Source organism: Rhipicephalus microplus, chromosome X (genome assembly GCF_043290135.1).
Source record: "Rhipicephalus microplus isolate Deutch F79 chromosome X, USDA_Rmic, whole genome shotgun sequence".
In the NCBI taxonomy this organism is placed as follows: Eukaryota; Metazoa; Arthropoda; class Arachnida; order Ixodida; family Ixodidae; genus Rhipicephalus; species Rhipicephalus microplus.
Window position 1 is genome coordinate 167,900,820 of NC_134710.1, and position 20,197 is coordinate 167,921,016.

Consider the following 20,197-nt stretch of genomic DNA (forward strand, 5'->3'; position numbering starts at 1 on the left):
CATAATAAAGCCTTGAGAAAATGCCAATTCACACTGGATCTTTACACATTTATGCATCAGTGGCAATTACCTTATCTATTCCCAGTTGAAGTAAATGGTGTTCTAATAAGCCTATTAAATATCTTGATAGTAAATGTTTGTGATTAGGAGGGAATATATGTGACATAAAAAGGCAGGGATGGTTAGTAGAAGCAGAGAAGGAAGAAGTGAGATGGAATAAACATGGCGTATGAGCCAGGCCACGTCTCTCGCATATAGCGTCACACTAGTCGACAGGATGAAGACCTCGCAACCACTTCATCGCCTGGCCATCATCATCGAAGACCTCAGCGAGACGCAGTGACCGAACGCAGACCACAGAAGAACGCAGACCACCAAGACCACCAAGCATCATGACAGCAGCATCAGACGACCTTGACATCCCTAAGTACACCGGATCAGCGGGCGATGGACCCGTACAAGACTGGTTCGGCGTGTTCAAGCTCCACGCTACCGCTGCATCGTGGTCGGAACAGGAGATGGTTACGAACTTCAGCGACTACGTCACCAGTGAGGCATTTAAATTTTATCTAACCCACATATTCGAGAACGAAGAGTCATGGCAAAAGATCAAAAAGGAGATGATTACCCGTTTTAACGACTATGACCAAGACCTACTCATTGCCAACCATCTAGAGACAACCGCACACTATCGTTAATTTCTTAAGCAGTCCTCAACCATTCGAAAGCCCAGCGCGAATCGACAACTGGCTCAATAGAAAGGGGCACAGCAGTTTACTTACAGAAGGTCATGCGTATATTGGGAAAAACCCAACCATCAAGCATGCCGCCCTTCTGCACGAAAGTTGGCATTTTCGAAGTCATCGCTTCAGCATATGACACGAGACGTTGCTCAACCACCTGATGCCCTTCCCTCTTCATCTCGCATACGTGGTCCGCCACCTGGGTTTTCGTCACGCGGTTCTTCAAGCGCTCCAAACGCTCACCACTTGCCTTATAAGGACGCCATATTCATGGCAGATGACCAGGTGCAAGAACCACTCGCAGTGAACAGCGAAAAAGAAACCCCTGAAGAGCTTCCTGTCATTTCTACGGCACCGCAGACTTGCCAAAATATGCAGTTCAAACCTAGTAATGCCATGTCACCTGTGGTGCCCACATGCAGAGCTCACCAATTCATGAATCGAACAAATTCAGAAGTACATGATACATCAAACCTTGTACACAGTTGTCTTTCGGAAGTGTGCGTAATGAACCACATCACCGAAGCCTCTGAAGAGCCTGCTAGCAATGATGACGCATTACCAACTATGCCCGACAAGCAAGACACCAATTCACCAAGTATCAGGTGTCGATAGGACACGTCAAACACCGAAGGAAATGAATGCCCCATTTCGGAAGGGGTGCCACTACAGCCATCTCTTGAGCAGCCTCAGGAAAGCAAGCAAAGCCAAGTTCATAAACTCATGCTACAACGAGAGAGACTGCAACGAGGGCATCGAAGAACGCAAAATTCAACGGAAGCGCACTCGCCAATAAAAGAAAATCGGAAAATAAGATCTCGAAAACAAAGACCAATTCAAGACGTCAGACACTTTCGCAAAAAGAAAAGTCGCCAAAGGCACTCTCTGCCTCAGCTATTACACCGACTGCACCACCACAGAAAACGCCGAGAAAGACGCGGAAGCACTGCTTGCACACCGCAAGCACTATGGCACTTCATCACAGTCTGTCAAAAAGCACGAAAGCAACAAGCTCCGGGATTGCACCATTCGCTACGAAAAATACAACCCCGACGACATCTGAGCTGCCGATGCAACAATGCGTTCCAACCTTGCTCAGTCCCCAGAACAGTTCAAGCACTATTGTCAGTGTTCATGTGTAGCCCACTTTGTCCGGAACGCTATATGCGGGAGACGTGGCCTGGCACATACGTCATGTTTATTCCATCTCACTTCTTCCTTCTCTGCTTCTACTAACCATCCCTGCCTTTTTTTTTCCTTTGGCCGATGTATAGTAACATTCAGGAATTGTAGTGTGTCTTGTACAAATAAATCTTGCGGTTTGCATAAGCGAGACCAAGGCATATTAAAAAATTGTTGGCGAATCAGATGTGAACACAAACTGCAAGCATCTTTGAGATTATCCATAAATTTTTGAGTATGTTTTAGAGGTAAGAACGGGGAATCTGCAAACTAGAGTGGTTATTCGGGCTTCCTGATGTGTTATTTGCAGTATATTTTGTTACCCCTAGACAACTTCCAAGGACCTCTAACTGTAGAAGAACCACGGGATTAATCTTGGAAGCTGGCCCCCGTATACTTAATTCATATAACCAATCAATAATATGAAAGCTCAAGGTTTTGAGGCATGGAAGAGAATGACAAGTTCGACACTGTGTTCCCGACTGGAGGTGTTTTCGACTGTGGTGTTCCTTGCTGTGCCACGCGATTTGTGCGAGCTGAATTGGCATCTGGTGCATGTGTTTTGCTTTCCAACATGCACATTCAAGTGAACATCTCGTTCTCTTTTCGTCAATGGTTCATAGGTGCACCCCTTCCACAGACACTGCTGCGAAGGTGACTGTGTAAAATCTGTCGCAGCATTATTAAAGCCACGTCAATAAAACTGTCAGCCTGCATCTCTTTTGTCTCGAACCTGACCTGCATAGTTTAGTACTGTCCCATCGCATTGCACTTCTTGCGCTGGTGCTCTTCAACTTCATGGCTTACAAAGCCCTCGTCGCATATGAAACAGTGATATGGGTAGTACTTCAAGTGAGTGTATATATGAAATCTCAGTCCGCCAATGCTTTGGAATCGTGTCATACACTGGATGCACTGGCACGGCTTTTTGATCACAACACAGCAATTTTCTTCCTAAGAGACGAATTTTGTTACCCACGACTCGAAATCATCGTTTTTGCAAGTGTTGAACTTGAGGAACTTTCCACCATGACTAGATATAAGGTGCTCCTTCAAGTGAAACTTGTTGGTGGTGAAATAAGCGCACACGTCACGCTGGATCGGCATGTAGTGGAACTCGTGGTAGATGTGCTCCTGCAGCACATCCTTTTTCAGGAACGTTGCTGCAAGAAGGGCAGGAGAGGCTGCTTTTTTTTTTTTTTGAAGTGGACACGCAGCGATTCTTCAGCATTAACTGCAAGATATCTGAAATTAGGTACCTAATCTGGGAAGCTGCTACAAAGTGATTTGAGAGTTCGACAAAGGTCACAACATGGTTTGTGCAGAGGGGGCAGGTTTTCAGGGCAGGGGCGACAATTGGAATGTCGGTTACGCGTCTGCAAAAACGGAAGATGAGCTGTCAGCAAGATTTGTGAGCTCTGATGACAACTCTTTGACTTGCTCGTCATCGCGACAGATGAGTTGCAGGGGACTGTCCAGGTGGTGGTAGCACAAGTGCTTCAGCATTGTTTCGCACGTGGGCTCCGAATGGTCACAGATGTTGCAGTGTGCCACATTCATGCCGTGAACAATTGAGTGGTGCTGAACCAGTTGTCGCAGACTGCCGGTAGCCGTGTCACATTACATTGGCTTAAGCTCTATCACTGTTGCACTGGTAGAAGTTCTCTGCAATACAAAACAACGTGACAATGAAATGAGACTGGCTTGCAAGACCGGACCCATCAATAGCAGTGCTATGCATTTGAAATGGACATTTCGTAAGTGAAGGTTGACATAGCTATCAATATTACTTGTGCATAGAAATGTCCCTGCTATTTTACGTGATCTGTGACTTGCCTGGTTGCTTGTTTCGTGATTTATGCCTTCTACCTACAATGGGGAATCTGCCATAAAACCCGTAGTTAATAAATATAAAATAAATTTTTAATTTGGAAAAAGGATGAGGAAGAAATCGATCGCCTCGGGAATAAAAATTTGAGAATGACCGAACTATATAGAATACTACAGTGGCTATTAAAACAATGAACTAATGAAAGGAAATCTGAAGCACAAATGTTTTTGTGAAAGTTTGATAGGGAGTAATGTTAACTGGGAATTCTTATGTCAAAAAGAAATTTAATGTTAACTGGGAATTCTTGTGTCAACAAGAAATTCGCGTATGTCTAAGCAGACGTATGTGTTGCCGAATCCCAGAGAAGATGTGCCTAGGGGAAGAGTGTTCTGAGAATTCAGAGTAATTTTGAAGTTTTCAATAACTTCTAAAATGCTTTTTTCTATGGTGTGTAAAACAATGGCATGTAAACGAAAAAAAATCAATATCTTCAATATTTTCAGGCTTGGCAGTAATAGCACATAGGAGATGGCACCAGACCAGACCTGTATAAACAAAATTTCAATGCCGTACGCATGGAAATTTTGTAACGGCAACTTCCAGTTTTCGAGTGGGACACCATTTGGTATTCTAGGAAAAACAAAGATGGGGGGCCTTATTCTCGGACAGATATGTTCGAATTCTTGGCATCTTGAATGAAACTTTCAGAGTCTAGACTTCATAATAAAAGCTGAGAGGCAATATGTAAATTACTGGACCACCTAGAACTACTGCACGAGTGTATCAGCCATCAAATTTATAATTATTCTACAATGTCATGCAACACGTATAGCCACTCAGTATTTGGACTTTTAGGGATCAATTATCGGAAAAAGGTGTTGAAAGAGATGTACATATTGTCAGTGAATAGGTCACTATAGCAACTTCTGAACTGTTCAATGAAAGTTTTCTAAGGGCTAATATAATTGCTATGCGCTCAGCTTCGAATATGGGAGTATAGTCTGGAAGGCGCAAGGACTGCGACCATAATAAAGCCATGAGAAAATGCCCACTCCCACTGGATCTTTACACAATTATGCATCAGTGGCAATTACCTTATCTATTCCCAGTTGAAGTAAATGGTGTTCTAATAAGCCTATTAAATATCTTGATAGTAAATGTTTGTGATTAGGAGAGAATATATAGTCAAATTCAATTTTTCCTTTGGCCGATGTATGGTAACATTCAGCAATTGTAGTGTGTTTTGTACAAATAAATCTTGCGGTTTACATAAGCGAGACCAAGGCTCATTAAAAATTGTTGGCGAATCAGATGTGAACACAAACTGCAAACATCTTTGAGATTATCCATAAATTTTTGAGTATGTTTTAGAGGTAAGAATGGGGAATCTGCAAACTAGAGTGGTTATTCGGGCTTCCTGATGTGTTATTTGTAGTAAATTTTGTTACCCCTAGACAACTTCCAAGGACCTCTCTCTGTAGAAGAACCACGGGATTAATCTTGGAAGCTGGCCCCCGTATACTTAATTCATATAACCAATAAATAATATGAAAGCTCAAAGCTATGAGGCATGGAAGAGAATGACAAGTTCGACACTGTCATACGCCTTAGCCAAACTTAGAGTTACTAATCCTGCATATTGCCGCAGGAATAGGCTGGACTACTGACGAATCTATGCCGAGAGACTGATGGGCTGAAACTCCTGCATATTTCCATGAACCTCAGTTAGAGCCTCTCTTCTCCAACATTGCCTTTTGTCAATGATCCCCATAACCTGCATTTCAGAATGGTCAACCGAGTTATTGGATTGACATAGACAGCATGATTGATTCAGACTTAGTCGTCAGCACTGTGTTGAGCCCCGCATATACGCCACGGGGCGACACCCGCTTGCGCTGTGACCGCCAGCATTTGCCACATTGCGCGGAGTTCCACCCTGTGGATTCGGGGCCATTGACTGATGGACGCGATGTCCGAAAAACTGTCTCGGTGGGAATTCTCGCATAATTTACTTGCTTGCTGCTTCGGTACACGGATACTACGCCTGCTTCTGAAAAAAAAAAAAAATGTCCTACATTTCCGCGATACGGACTTCAAGGGCTACTCCTTTGCAATCAAGCAATGTGGGTAGGAATGAAGCAGGTGACATGTACATTTAAGCACGTCTTGAATACACCTTTTCGCAGGAAGGAAAAAAACACCGCCATGATGGGCTGTGCGCAGTAGTACAAAGGCTAAAGGTGCAGCGTTGCCAGTGCATTTTCGAGGGGACGTGCCAATTTGCAAAGCCCAAGGAGGGCTATGGCGGCGCCCAGGGAGGCGTTTATGAAAAGGTGAATACAAACCTGGTCTGGTGAACAGCTGAGAATGCCACCGCATCTAAACTGTTGGACCTCAGTGATTTGTGAAAAGTGAGGGGTCACCGTTCGAAGCTCGGTCTGGATGGCCTCAGGGTTTTTCATGCGAACAATTCGTCATCTTAGCAACAGGAACGTGACTGATTACACCGCGCAGAAGGATCCGCAAAGGTACAACATGAGGGGGAATTGAAGCAGACCAGGGGGGAAGCCCTCCGGCCTTGAGAAGACATCAAGGGCAAGGTTTTGTTTGGTCAACGCCTCCCTCTAGAAATATGCCTGAGGAATGGCTCGCGCTCCCAGCGGAGTTGGCCTGCCTTCAGTTTTTAGCAAGCGCCGCGCGGTGGCGCTCGCGACCAACACTACCTCCACCACCATTAAGAAGTCCGCACTAGAGATCTATCGAACTTTTAAGCAGGAAATTGCCAAGGAAAGGATCTATGATAATACTCGGGGTAGTTCTCTACTGTTTGAGGCAAGGACGGGAGTACTGCGAACCAAGACATATCGGGCCAAATACGAAGGGGTAGACACAGTATGCAGTGCGTGTGGAGAGGAAGAAGAAACGGCCGAACACTTGATAATGTTCTGTAAAGGGCTTCACCCTATAGTTCAGAATGATGGCGCAGAGTTTTTCAAAGCACTGGGGTTTAGGGACCGGGAGGGCAAAATAGACTTTAAGCAAGTAGACTTAACTAGAAGGAGGTTATCTGATTGGTGGCTAAAGTCAAGGCACGAGTGAAAATTAAACTCTTCACTGCAAAGTACGAATCCTCAAACTCACTTTTTAAGGAATAAATAAATAAATATAGTTTTGAGTTTATTAAGTATTACGGCTTGGTGGCGCTAGCCACCGCCCGATCTAAAGGGTACAGCCATATCCATCCATCTATCTATCTAACCTATTAGAGGGAACTTATCTATTAGAGGGATGTGGACTGGGCTTCAACCTCTCTTTAGTCAAACAAGGAAAACTTATTGATCAGGCACTACCAGCATTAATGTACGCAGATGATATAGTGCTAATGGCCAACAACAAGGAAGATTTGCAGAGATTGATGGACATTGCGGTAATGAGGGAGATAGGTTAGATTTTAGATTCATTAAGGAAAAATCATTAGATTATTTAAGGAAAAATCAGCAGTCATGATTTTCAATGACAACGAAGGTAATGAGCTTAGAATACAGGAGGTCACGCTAGAGATAACAGATAAATACAAATATCTGGCCGTATGGATAAGCAATGGGACCAGGTACCTGAGGGAACACGAAATATACGCGACGACTAAAGGTAACAGGAATGCAGCAGTGATTAAAAATAGGGCACTGTGGAATTACAATAGGTACGATGTTGTGAGAGGAATATGGAAAGGAGTCATGGTTCCTGGGCTGACGTTCGGCAATGCGGTCTTGTGCATGAGATCAGAAGTTGAAGCAAGATTAGAAATTAAGCAACGTGGAATAGGTAGGCTTGCTTTAGGAGCTCACGGGAATACACCAAATCAGGGAGTACAAGGTGATATGGGATGGACATAATTTGAGGGCAGGGAAGCTAGCAGCAAGATAAAATTTGAGAAGCGATTGAGAGAAATGGCGGAGGAGCGTTGGGATAGGAAGGTTTTCAGCTACTTGTACATGAAGAATGTCGATACAAACTGGAGGAAGCGAACGAGGAAATTGACTGGTAAATATTTAGAAAACAGCAGGTGGCGAAACCAAAAAGAACTATCGGTTAAGAAGAAAGTAAAGGAAACGGAGACTGACATGTGGAGAATTGGCATAATTAAGAAGTCCGCACTAGAGATCTATCGAACTTCTAAGCAGGAAATTGCCAAGGAAAGGATCTATGATAATACTCGGGGTAGTTCTCTACTGTTTGAGGCCAGGACGGGAGTATTGCGAACCAAGACATATCGGGCCAAATACGAAGGGGTAGACACAGTATGCAGTGCGTGTGGAGAGGAAGAAGAAACTGCTGAACACTTGATAATGTTCTGTAAAGGGCTTCACCCTGTAGTTCAGGATGATGGAGTTGGATGATGGATGATGGAGTTCAGGAGTTTTTCAAAGCTCTTGGGTTTAGGGACAGGGAGGGCAAAATAGACTTTAAGCGGGTAGACTTAGCTAGAAGGAGGTTATCTGTGGTGGCTACAGTCAAGGCACGAGTGAAAAATTAAATCCTTCACTGCAAAGTACGAATCTTCAACCTCACTTCTTAAAGGGAAAAAAAAGATAAATCTAATGGTTAGTGCACTAAGTATTACGGCTAGGTGGCGTTAGCCGCCGCCCGATCTAAAGGGTACAGGCCCATTTATCCATCCATTCATTCATCATCATGGCGGCGGGCGGTACCAGCCATATGGTTAGGGTGGATGGAATGGTACCAGCTGAGCGTTTTCCACCTGCGGCTCATGGGGGCGCGTCCGTCGAGAGTTGAACCAAGACCTGCAACTGTACTTTACTGTTTCGGAGGCTATGCACAGTGTTGCGTTGTTGCACCGTCCGCCACAAGTGACGCTAGCGACCGACCAGGAGGAAAAGGGTGTGGCAGCTGTTTTCCTTTTCATGTGGCAGGCATCTAAATGGAGGAGGCATCAGTTTGGCGTATCACGCCCCAGTTGCCAGATTTTGGTGTGGCTGTTGCCAAACTGCTGCCCAATTTGGCAGAGAAATTTGCTTTTGTAGTTGTGGCTTCTCCGTGAGGGTTTGGTGTCGTCCTCGGTGCATTTCACGAGTGCGTGGGTTACGTTCGCTGTTTTAATTTACGGAATGAACGTAAAACGTGCGTTGCAAAAGTCGGGGCGCGTTCCCTTGCCGTGTGCGCAGCTGTGCAATTAAGAGATCGCGTCTCAGTATTAGGAAGAACGGGGAAACTGCATAGAGTCGCAGCAAGCGGTGCGCTGCCCCCCCCCCCTTTTTTTTTTTCACAGCTGATCAAGCCGCGTCGACCACGCGAAAACGATAGGGACGCTACGCTTCCCCTAGCTATGTCAGCACAAAACATATCGTTCGGACTCGTGTACATATGAAGAATAAACGTTCTAATTGATTGATATGTGGGGTTTAACGTCCCAAAACCACTCTATGATTATGAGAGACGCCGTAGTGGAGGGCTCCAGAAATTTAGACCACCTGGGGTTCTTTAACGTGCACCCAAATCTGAGCACACGGGCCTACATTTCCGCCTCCATCGGAAATGCAACCGCCGCAGCCGGGATTCGAACCCGCGCCCTGCGGGTCAGCAGCCGAGTGTCTTAGCCACTAGACCACCGCAGCGGGGAATAAACGTTCTAAGGCTGTATAATGAATAGTTTGCAATAATCTGCAAGTCGGTTTTTCTGTAAGCATTGTTTTTCAATCAAAAACTCTCGTTCACAGACTGCTTTTTTCGCTCATTGTGCAGTGAAGGCACACGAATACAACAAAATGTCCCCTCTCCGAATTCGAGCGATGGCACACGAGCCCGTGACCACAACACAGTGAGCGAGAAAAGCAGTCTGTGAACGAGAGCTTTTGGTTAGAAAACAAACATTACAGGAAAGCCGCCTTGCAGATTATTGCAAACTGTCCATTGGGGTACGCCGGATATGCTACAGCTATATATTCCTGGAAGGCTGCTTTATCGCCGCAGTTTGAGCGAATTAAACGCGACTCGCGCGTACCTGTAAATGGAACTTCATATGATCACTGTGAAAAAAAAAAAGGGGGGGGGGGGGTAGCGCACTGCCTGCTGCGACTCTGTTCAGTTTCCCCGTCCTCCCTAATACAGAGACGCGACCTCTTGATTGCACAGCTGCGCACACAGCAAATGAACGTGCCCCGGCTTTTGCAACGCGCGGTTCATTCTGTTAATTACGTCTCAAACACACTCGCGAAATGCCCGCGGACGAAACGTCGTTGATTCCCTAACTCTGAGACACGATCTCTTAATTGCACAGCTGCGCACATGGCAAGAGAACGCGCCCCTACTTCTGCAACGCGCGTTTCACGTTCATTCCGTTAATTAAAACGGCCAACGTAGCTCACGCACTCGCGAAATGCACCGCGGACGACACCAAACGCTCACGGAAAAGCCACAAAAACAGGTGCAAATTTTTGTGCTGAATTTAAAAATGATTTGGTAACCACCACATGAAAGTCTGGCAACATGAATATGAAACGCCAAAGAGAACTTTGTTGACATCAAAAACAAGTGGAAACTGCGCTTAACTGCGTAATAAACTATGAGCAGGAAAGAGTCTGGCAATGTTCTGTTTGGCATTGCATAACTCAGTTGCCAGACTTTAGTGTGATTGTGATAACAGAACCTTGCATTATGAGCGTAAAAAAGTTGTCTTATACAAGCAGTGTTGCCAAGTCAAAAGTAACAATACCGCCACAAGATCTCTTAAAATTCGCTAAAAAAACCGCAGAATTCAAATTTCGACCCTACTCGTGCCAATTTTTTTTAATTAGTGAATAAAAAGATTCTTTACTTGGAAGTTATTATTCCTAGTATAAATTTTGTGACGTGCTCTGCAAACGGGCTTGAACCTTTTAAGGCCTATAGTTTCCTAAAATTAACTAGAGGGGACTCTGGCGCTGCATCATTCTTTTTCTTACTGTCGGCAGAGAAGCAGGTCGCCTGGCGAAGAAGCAGCGCGCAACAAGGGATAAGTTTTCCTTTTTATTTCTTTTGTTTTCGCTCGTTTTGGTTGTTAGAGAGGCAGAGTAACTGTTATACACACCATCATTTTTTTGTTTTTCTAATCAATCTTAGGTAACTTGCGTTGCGGATACTGTAGGTGTGGGCCATGGACAACGTTGTAGTGACGTGGTGAACGGGGTAGGCGGCAGCCTTTAACAAGTTCGGTGCGCCCGTTTAGTTGTAAAACTAAGACCCGAACACGAAGTGGACCTCGCGAGAAGCTACTAGCGAAGTTGACACGTGCGTGTATGGTGTAGGCGGCAGCTTCAAACAGTTGTTGAGGTAGGAGAGTTAGCGGAGGCGGCTGGTCTGGCGGGTGATGGCTATGGAGGCTAGGGCTAGGAAAGCCATGGCCGAGAGGGATTTGGTGCAGTGCGAAAAATGCAAGCGATGGTGCTACCTGGACGAGACAGCTGTGTGCCAAACGCAAAAGAACTATCGGTTAAGAAGGTGAAGGAAACGGAGACCGACATGTAGAGAATACGCATCATTAAGAAGTCGGCACTAGAGATCTATTGAACTTTTTAAGCAGGAAATTGCCAACGAAAGGATCTATGATGATTCTCGGCGTAGTTCTCTACTGTTTGAGGTCAGAACGGGAGTATTGTGAACGAAAGGGGTAGGAGCCTCGTCAAGCTGCTAACATAGCAGCTTTTTGCTCTTATCCTTGCGTTTTATTTTTCGCAACTCTGTGAAGAAAATTCTCAATAAAACTGAAAACTTATCGGGCCAAATACGAAGGGGTAGACACGGTATGCAATGTGTGTGGAGAGGAGAAGGAAACTAGCGAACACCGGGTAATATTCTGTAAAGGGCTTCTTCGCCCTATAGTTCACGATGATGGCGCAGAGTTTTTTCAAAGCACTGGGGTTTAGGTACAGGGAGGGCAAATAGGCTTTAAGCGGGTAGAATTAACTTGAAGAGGTCATCTGATTGGTGGCTAAGATCAAGGCACGAGCAAAAATTAAATCCTTCACTGCAAAGTACCATTCCTTAACTTCACTGATAAAAAAATTAAAAAAATTAATCTAGTTTTTGTTCACTAAGTATTACAACTAGGTGGCGTTAGCCGCCGCACGATCTAAAGGGTACAGCCATATCAATCCATCCATCCAACCATACATTCAGCGACAATGAGAATGATGGGTCGACTTCAGAGGTGTGCGTCATAAAAAGGAAACTCTATGGTGTGTACCGCTGTGGTTGGGACCGGCTGCTGCGCTCGGCCACTTTTCGCCGGTGGCGTGAAAACCGAAACCACAAGTTCAAAAAGCTATCTAACTGCGTTTGCTTTGTTTAGTTAGCAGAAATTTAGGGTTTTTAATGCTAAGGGCTGAGAGAACAGCAAAGATATGTACTAGAAGTCGGAGAATTGGCAAAAGTTTGGTAAATACGCTTTTTTTTTTCTTTCAGCGCTCGTATTGAAATTTTTAAAACATGAGGGAGGGGAGGGGTCTCTAGTCATGTGCGGTGTATTAGTTTATGGAGCTCCACGTATATCGTGGCCACGATATGAACATGCGGCGCACCGCAGTGGAATGCTGCGGAAGTTTCGACCACCCGGGATTCTTTCTCGTGCAGACAACGTTCAGCATCCGTCGAAATGTGGGCACCAGAGCGGAAAGTGACCGTTTTTTGGCGATGCCCTCCCCGATGTCAAGGTGTCCTCCCGGAAAAAAATTTTGGCTACGCCCGTGGCACATAGTTTGAAAGAACGGCATACCCAGCAACAGTTAAATGAAACAATGCGGCTCGAAAAGCAAACGTTCGAAGACTTTTTTTTCCTTTTCTTCTAATCAAGGTAATGAGTTATTAAAAAAAACTACTATATATTTCTAAACATGTTGTTACGTAGGTGTTGGCGACAGTGTCGACTAGAGGACGCTACTAGCCATAGAAGAGGTTGAAGTGTCTCGGGCTCAGAATGTCTCGGGCTACTAACCGACTAAACTTGCACACCTGCACCTCATTTTCAGGCATGCTCCCCGCTCTGCCATTGTACCTTTCATGTTAAGGGGCGCAGCCCCCGCCATAATCCATAGTGTCGAGAGGTGGTGGTGGGGACACACAAAAGGGAAGCGAAAAAAAGACTTCCGTGGGGTGGGCAAGGTGCCTATTCAAGCGCTCTGGAAGCCTCGGACGGGGCATTACCCCCTCCAAGATTTCCCCTTCGTGGTCGTTCAAAGAAAAATATTCGCTCAGCCGCATATCTTCCGACGACAGGTTTGCCGATGCCTTTAGCTGGTGTTTTCGGTCTGCCATCATGTTACACTACGATGACATGCTGTCTTTTGAGGCGTCGTCGGCGGTGGCGCAGTGCGACTTCGTCGGGACCGTGTCAGTGTCCTGGAGCTCTAGTGTAAACGCGAAAGGAAGTGGCGGACAAGGGGATGTGACTGATATGCAAAGCGAGTGATCGGAGTTATTCAATCAGCCTGCACTGGCTGCAATTTCAAAAGGGCGGCGAGTGATTCGGTGGTAATTCCCGTCGACGTAACCGCAAACTATCCGCGCTGCGTGACGAAACTCTCAGCCTTCCCGAACGAGCCATCTTCAAAAGTCAAGCTTCGATAAAGATTGCGGAGGAGACAGGAATCGGCAAAACCTGCTGCAGCAGAGCGTTGGCGTGTCTCGACATACCTTCATTCCGCGCACCCCAGCGAGTCCATCGCCGGAGTGACCGCTTTGTAATTTCGGTTGATGCGTCTCCCGAGAACAGCAGCTTCAAATGGTCAAAAAACTATTCCTTCTCCGTGTTCTGCGCGCATGACCAAAATTAGGTAACTAAAGTTAGACATAACCAAATGATCTCAGAAAAGGGGCAAACTGACATGCAGTCACATCATTTGCTAACCAAATGTGTGCAGAAGGCTGCTGCGGCAGATGTGAGCGTTTGGTCTCGAACAAGCACGGAAAAGTATTTCCGCCACCTTTTGAGTTCTCACTACATTTGCTGCTGGTTCCTTATTGTGAATTCATCCTTCGTTGTAGGAAAGACAAACGACAAACTAAACTTTACGAGCCTGGCGTACTAGTCAGCCGGAAGCGACCCGAATGAGTTTTTTGTTGTCGTTTTTTTTTTCATCTCCACGTAGAAAACATTGAGCCGTGACAAAATCTTTGATTCGTGAGAAGAATCTTGTTTAGTCCGGTAGCCGGTGGTTGCTAAAAGAAGAAAAGCTTGCGTGGGCCAGCGGCTGACTTGCCGCGTGTATTCTCATAACTGCTCCTAACGTCACTCGTCCCACTTCGTGGGCACGCTCCTCCTTGTACTGCGTGTAGCATCTGATGGAGGACCTCGAAATGTGTTTTATTGCATATGCTCGCCGCTGTGATACAACTCGGCTGCGGTCGGACCCCGAAGCAGTGGCGGTCGCATTTAAACTAGCTGAATTTCATGTTCTGATTTTGAAGATGCGGAGAGATTATGAGGTGCACGTCGAAGAACCAAGTGTGGCAAATAATAATCCGGATAGATAACAAAAAAAAAAAACTATTTAGGTACGACGCCCTTCTTATAGCGTGCCTCATCATGTCAGATCGATGCTCCCCCTCCCCTTTCTTTTATGCAATACTTCAGAAAAAAAAAAGCACTGTTTCTTCGTACAGCTTTGATAAAGGCTTGCGTAAGTCCACTGCGACACGACGCCAGTTGAAACCGAGCCCTGCGGGAGCTTCTCATTTACGACCGGCGCGCACTTCTAGCTTTAATCCAACGGCAGCTTTCCTTAGGTTGCGTGTCCCACTCGTGGTGCATTCATATGTGTATACCTTGAGGCACGATGGGCGAGAAGACACGCGCTTCGGGCGCCAAAGGGGTTGCGACGTTCAAGAACTGCGCCGTTGCAATCAGGGTGGTCCTCGGTCACTGCTCGGAGAGTGCGACACACCCACAGTGACGTATCACGGAATTGACCGCCGGGGATTCGCACTTTCCGCAGCGAGCGTTCGAAGCTGTGGCCGTGTGTAAGACGGTGTTATCGGGCGAAGTCACGCAGCCCGGTGCATGCAGTGGGTGGCCTCTTTGTGCCATCTCTCATGCGCATGGTGGGCTGCTGCGGTAGTGGCGTTCGACACGGAGGTAACCAGCAAATGGTCCTTGCGTGCACCGTCGCGAGCCCGCTTTGAGGGGCCGCACCCCCGTAATACCCCGCGGCCGTTTTGTGTCCTATCCTTCGAGCTTTATGGGTGCGTGGACGTCTTGTTGTTCTGCCGCTAAGTGAGGTCCCCGATTTCCTGGGCCTCTTGCCTCCTCCTGCACTTGCGCGGCTTGAAAGCGCCGTGGCCAATAGCGACTTTCACCCCGTGACGAGGGCCGGCGCGGTCCACTGTGCGGGTAGCGCGAGAACCGCTGCCGTGGGTGGCCTTACTAGAATAAACTCATTAGCGAGAATAGCGCACCGCGAGCCCATGCGGTGCGGTCGCTGCCACTGCGCATGCCTCGTAACGCGAGTCGCCGGTTGCGTTCGCGGCCGCAGATAATCTGAAATAGCGACTGCGTGTGCGACCGCAAACGCTGTTTTCGAGGCTACGGTGTCGTTGCGGTTTGCAGCAGGGCAAACTCTATTCTAAATCTCATATGGCGCCCGCTGCAGTACGAATTTGCTCCAGCAGCCCGGGGCGCACGTATTGTGATCGGCGACGTGCAAGCGGCTTCCGCAAATAGTGCGCTGTATTAAATGCGACTGCATTTCTTAGGCCATGTCACGCACCCGGCGGCGTCGGCACTGCGTCGGCAGGTGTGGTTTCTCTGCTCTCACTCTCTCCCCTATTGCAGCAGCTGCGGGGGCGCGCCAACGCCGACTAAATTTCAAGGCCGAAAGGCTGCCGCAGTGACGTCAGAGGTTGGGGGCCCAGAGCCCAACTGAGCATGCTCAGTAAGACTTTTTTTTCCACATCTTTTATTCGGCCCAATCAAGCCGCAGCAGCTGCGAGAGCGGGAGCGTTGGTTCTCCTAAAACGTGAACGAAACACAGGCTTTCCGCCGCGTTCGCGGCGTAACTGGGCCCCCACCCTCTGACGTCACTGCGGCAGCCTTTCGGCCTTGAAATTTAGTCGGCGTTGGCCGCGCGCTTATCCTCGCCCCTAGCAACGGGAGCATATGTAGTGCAAGAGTGTGTTGGAGAGGGTAGGTGCAGTGCTTTGCCCCGCTCCTTCTCTTGCCTTCGGCCTCTCTCCTCTCTGCGCGCCACTTTTCTGTCACTCGTGCCTCACACACTACCATTCGCTGGCTGGGCGCCTCTCAAGAACATCTGGAAATGCACAGAACACCTATATACTACCATTTAGAGAAGGGATACTGTAACTTTGACAGTGCATCGAAAATAACGGTAGCGGTGGCGTTGTGAACTAACTTATCCGACCAAGAGATGGCGTTGCTAAGACTATCATCATAGACTATCAATAGTGAGCTTAGGATACAGGAGGTCACGCTAGAGATAACAGATAAATACAAATATCTGGGCTAAGCAAATATCTGGGCTATCTGGGATAAGCAACGGAACCGAGTACGTACCTAAGGGAACACGAAATATACGTAACAACTAAAAGTAACAGGAATGCAGCAGTGATGAAAAATAAGGCACTGTGGAATTACAGTAGGTATGATCTTGTGAGAGGAATATGGAAAGGGGTCATGGGGCTGGGTCTGACGTTCGGCAATGCAGTCTTGTTCAGAAGTTCAAGCAAGATTAGAAATTTAGCAACGTGGAATAGGTAGGCTTGCTTTAGGAGCTCACGGGAATACACCAAATCAGCGAGTACAAGGTGATATGGGATGGACATCATCTGAGGGCAGGGAAGCTAGCAGCAAGATAAAATTTGAGAAGCGATTGAGAGAAATTGGGGAGGAGCATTGGGCTAGAAAGGTATTCAGCTACTTGTACATGAAGAATGTCGATACAAAATGGAGGAAGCGTACCAGAAAATTGACATGTAAATATTTCGAAAACAGCAGGGGGCCAAACCAAAAAGAACTATCAGTTAAGAAGAAGGTGAAGGAAACGGAGACTGACATGTGGAGAATTGGCATGATTTAGAAGTCAGCACTAGAGATCTATCAAACTTTTAAGCAGGAAATTGCCAAGGAAAGGATCTATGATAATACCAGGGTATTTGTCTACTGTCTGAGGCCAGGACAGGAGTATTGCGAACCAAGACATATCGGCCAAATACGAAGAGGTAGACACTGTATGCAGTGCATGAGGAGAGGAGGAGGAAACTGCCAAGCACTTGATAATGTTCTGTGAAGGGCTTTACCCTGTAGTTCAGGATGATGGCGCAGTTTTTCAAAGCACTGGGTCTAGTTGGTGGTTCACTGGGTATTGCGGTTGGGTGGCGTTAGCCACTGCCGGATCTAAAGTGTACAGCCATATCAATTCATTCATCCATCCATCAATCCATCTATCATAAAGGGTGACCTTCGAAAAGAACGGGAAGGGCGGACCGAGCTCGAGCAGCGGGTAAAGGAGCTAATGCCGCTTTGCCCCGGCCCCGAGCGGTGTGAGACGGAAGGCGTGGGTAGCGGAGAAGAGGACAAGCGCTTGGAAAGGAACAGGCGAGAAGGGAGGTCAGGGGGTCGCAGTGTCTGGCCACATCACGGAGGCGCCGAGAACGTACAGCTCTGTGGCGCGGCAGTCTTCGAGCAGGGCAGGAACACAAGACAGACGGCAGAGAGAGAAACAGGTGAAGCAAACAGGGGAGCCATCACAAACAGGGAGCCAGAGACTGGGAGCGTAGAAGGGTCCTAGTGGTAGGGGACTCAAATGAGGCCAGGGTTTGGGATGGCGTCTTCACGGCAGAGAAGGAAGATCGGAGAGTGAGGGTGGAGGCCCAGTCAGGGAAGAGCATGATGGATGTACTGGCCAAAGCTCAGGAGGTTGTAGAGGACAGCATGGAGGGCGAAAATCTCGTCATTATTCATGCTGGGCTCAATGATGTGTTAAAGGGCAAGGATCAGAACCTTCAGAGACAGAGGATCGGATGCGTAAGCTCCGAGAAGCCTTTGGGAGTGTTCATGTGACCATGTGCACAGTCCCAGAGGTCTGGGGGCAGTCTGGTGGGATTGAAAGGAGGGTAGTGGAGGCCAACTGTGTGATCAAGGGTATGAGCCGGCAATGCGAATACAGCATAATGGAAGTGAACCAAGACGTGTATGAGCCCGGAGCTCGCCCCTTTGCACAGGATGGCATTCACTACAGTGGTGCGACAGGCAGGAGGGTCGGTAATAGAATGTGTCGTCAAGCCACAGCTTTTTTCGGGGGACTCAGAGCCCTGAGGCCAACAGTGTAGCCAAAGACAGTTCTTCAGGGGCACAAATATTCTAGCCACACGGAGTCCGTGGGAGAAGAAATCGACGTAAGCGCAAGGGCCGAGCTAAATCAGACGTAGGCTATATTAACATGCAGGGTGGCAGGAATAGGTTAAAGTGGGAAGAGATAGAAGAGCAGTTGAGGCAGGAGGAGCTGATGGTATATGGTGTTGTGGAGACACTCTTCGGGACATGGAGCAACCACCTTGGAATCCGGACTACGTATGGGAATATTGCAATAGAACAGAAGGCAGAAAAAAGGGGGGCAGAATTTGTGTATTCATAGATAAAAAGTATGGGTTGGCAAAGAGTCAAGCAGGGATGCATGGAACATTTATGGTTAAGAGGGAAAGTAGCTGGGCAGATAACACTCCTTGGTTTGGTGTACTTGTGGACGGGAGCAAAGGCCACAGAGAAAAACGGGGCAATGGTGGAGTGTATATCGAAGGACATTAAGGAATTAGGAGGAGAGTTTGAGATAATTATACTGGCAAGTATGAATGCGCACATAGAAGATATGGATGTGTATACTGACGCAACAGGCAAATTGATCATGGCTATGTGTGAAAGGCATAATTTGATGATTTGCAACAGTACTGAGAAGTGTGAAAGGCAAATAACGTGGGAAGTAGGAAGGCTGCAGTCGACGATAGATTGCGCACTGGTGTCACATAGGATGTACGATAGGCTCAGAGGAATGCACATAGATGAATGTGGCTTGTTACGAGCAGCGTCGGTGGCCGCAGCGGACCCAGTAGGTAGCGTGGAGCTGGGTGGTGGTCGTCATTCCGCAGGCCACGGGGACGTTCAGAACTCTCGAGAGCTGAGGCAGAGGGACAGGCGTAAAGGAAAACTTAACAAGACGTTTATTTGCAACATGTTGGACAGTAACGTCCGAACGACGACTCTTCTCGCGACACTCTCCTGTTTTCTTCTCGCGGGCTGCTCCCGCTGCCTCGCCGTGCAGTTCCGAAGATCTAGGCGGAATGTCTCTTCGGGGAACCAACCACTAATCGAGAGCACAACACAAGTGTCCCTTCACACACGTGGCAGGTGCACGTGGCACACGCGCGGGGACTCGGAAGCGACCACGCAGGAGAAATTCACGGCAGTCCCTCCTGTAGCACACAACCGACCTTCCACACATTCCAGAGGGGCCCGCCCGTAGCCACTGCCCCGCAGGCAAAGCGCACAGCCGAGACAGAGCCGGTGCAGGTGACAACCCGCCCCCACACAGAATGTCCGAGATGACGGGAAGGCACGCTTGGGGGCATCCGGCCCAAGGACTTCGTTACTGCTTTGTAACAGGCTCCAGAAGTCTGGGTAGTGATCACAAACATATCAAGCTAAGTTTTGGAAGAGCAGTGAAAGTGGGAAGGAGACAAGATGAACAAGTACAGAAAAAAATTTATTCAGGAAAGCAAATAGAAATAGCTACTAAACAAATTGAGAAAGTAATCACTGAGGATAATAAAATAGTGTGGACATACACGAATCTAATTAGACTATTTGAGCTAGAGCTTGCTAAGGAATGTGACAAGTCACCTTGTAAAAGAAGACACAAGCCCAAGAGTTGGTGGGATAAGGAAGTTAAGAGAGCCATAGCAAAACCTCAGGAAGCCTCTAGGGAACACAGAAATGCTAAGCAGCGGGGTTAACCGACAGATGATGTTGAAAGAAAATGGGACATCTTTCTAAGCTGTAGAAGGGAATCATTCCTTCTGATCAGTGAAAAGATTAGAAGAAAGGGGGCTCAGTGGCTGGCAGAAGTACATTAAGGCTCACTGCATGCGTGAATGTCGGCGGTTGTTTTTGGTGTATCATCATCATAATCAGCCTGATTACACCCACTGCAGGGCAAAGGCCTCTCCCATGATTCGCCAAACAACTTTGTGCTTTCTGCTGCTACGTTATACATGCAAACTTTTTAATCTCATTGGCCCACCTAACTTTGTCTCCCCTTCGTGCATTTGCATTCTCTGGGAATCCAGTCAGTTATCCTTAATGACCAGCGGTTATCCTGCATATATGCTACTTGCCCGGCCCATGTCCATTTCTTCTTCTTGATATCAACTATGATATCCTTAA

General features: G+C 47.2%; 1 protein-coding gene and 1 long non-coding RNA gene across 4 annotated transcripts in view; one reads left to right on the plus strand and one right to left on the minus strand.

Moving 5' to 3' along the window:
- Nucleotides 1-20,197, plus strand: part of Rhp (GTP-Rho-binding protein rhophilin) — a 233,840-nt gene that overhangs the window by 127,442 nt on the left and 86,201 nt on the right. The window lies entirely within an intron of this gene.
- Nucleotides 3,168-6,344, minus strand: LOC119177146 (uncharacterized). Its single transcript, XR_005110545.2, has 2 exons — nt 6,102-6,344; nt 3,168-3,590 (listed from the first exon to the last, which is right to left on the minus strand). It is a non-coding gene; the product is annotated as an uncharacterized LOC119177146 (long non-coding RNA).